Below are 1,525 nucleotides of genomic sequence, written 5' to 3' on the forward strand. Positions count from 1 at the left end.
TGGAGGGCGAGAATTCAAACACTGTATGTAAACCCACTGTGGTTTTACTTTGTATTTCATTTGGATCCATGAGAATACTACAAAGAAGGGCTGTACTGAAACTCTCCCCTCATGAATCGGTTGGTATCACGATGTTTGACCTACAGTTCGATACAACCCACAATTTTGTTTCAAAAAATACGTTTAAAAAAAAAAAATGATAACCATTTTGAAGCTTTGGAAGCAGTACCACATGATATCATTTTGGTGTTTTCTGGGCTGAACAGTGACAAAACCTTTAAAGGGCAAATTAAGATACTGGACTTTGTGTGTGTGGTGTGTGTGTGTGTGTGTGTGTGTGTGTGTGTGTGTGTGTGTGTGTGTGTGTGTGTGTGTGTGTGTGTGTGTGTGTGTGTGTGTGTGTGTCCTCCTACTTGAGCATCTCCAGCAGATGACTATGGTTCCTCCCAGCATCAGGACCGCCAGCAGCAGTCGAATGATGAGGACGAGCCACACTGGGATGCTGCCCCCCTCTGGCACTGGGATGCTGTGGGAGTCAACATTGACCAAACACAATAGCAGCTTAAATCATTATACACTGTCATGAGCCACACTGGGATGCTGCAGGAGTCTGCGTTGATTTCTAACAAGACGTAATAGCAGCTTCAATCATTTTATAATGTCATGATCCACGCAGAGAAGCTTACATTCCTCTGGCCCAAAGTCTGTCAAAATGCACCACAATTGCATGTCCGTTTTATGTGGCACGGCGAAAATGATCATGTCTTGCCTGCAAACTTTTGTTTTTAACTCTCAGCAGTCTTTTCTACTACAGATAGGCTAACACAATCAGTGAAATAACTGGAATGACCTGCTGGTTTCAACGCAGTCACTAATGAATATTCCAATACAAATCAGAAGTGGGATTACCTTGAACATGCAGTTTAAAGGTTCTCTCTGAAGTTTTGCCACCAATTGCCATGTAACACAAGTAATTCCCCTGGTCCTCCACAGTCAGGTTAGACAGATGTAGAGTTGTATTGACTATCTGCAGTCTACCCCCATAAAATATCTTCTCCTCTTCGACACTGAAGTCAATAAAATGGTTTTCACGATTAAAAGTCCACCAAATGCTTTGAGGTATGGTCTTATTGTCTGCACATGAGCAGTTCATGAGAACAGTCTGCCCTGGAGATCTAAAGATGTTCACATGTTCAGGACTGGATATATCACAACCTGCACACACACAAAACATAAGCCATGCAATATGTTGGCAATATAGTACAGGCAATGTGAAATATGCTATGTGCAATGTGTTGTCTAAAGTTCATAACATGTATAATAAGTTCCTTTATACCGCACTATACATTGTACATATCAACGAGGAAAAACATTTAAAGTGTATTACTTGTGGTTGTAGTAGCCTACCTGGAATACACCAGCATGTAACACAGCCTTATTCATACACTGACTTACTCACACAGTCAACAATCTCCTTTACAAACCCATTTTCTCGTATCACTGTCAATTGCTGTTAATAAAATAC

This window comes from Engraulis encrasicolus, chromosome 15 (genome assembly GCF_034702125.1).
Source record: "Engraulis encrasicolus isolate BLACKSEA-1 chromosome 15, IST_EnEncr_1.0, whole genome shotgun sequence".
Lineage (NCBI taxonomy): Eukaryota > Metazoa > Chordata > Actinopteri > Clupeiformes > Engraulidae > Engraulis > Engraulis encrasicolus.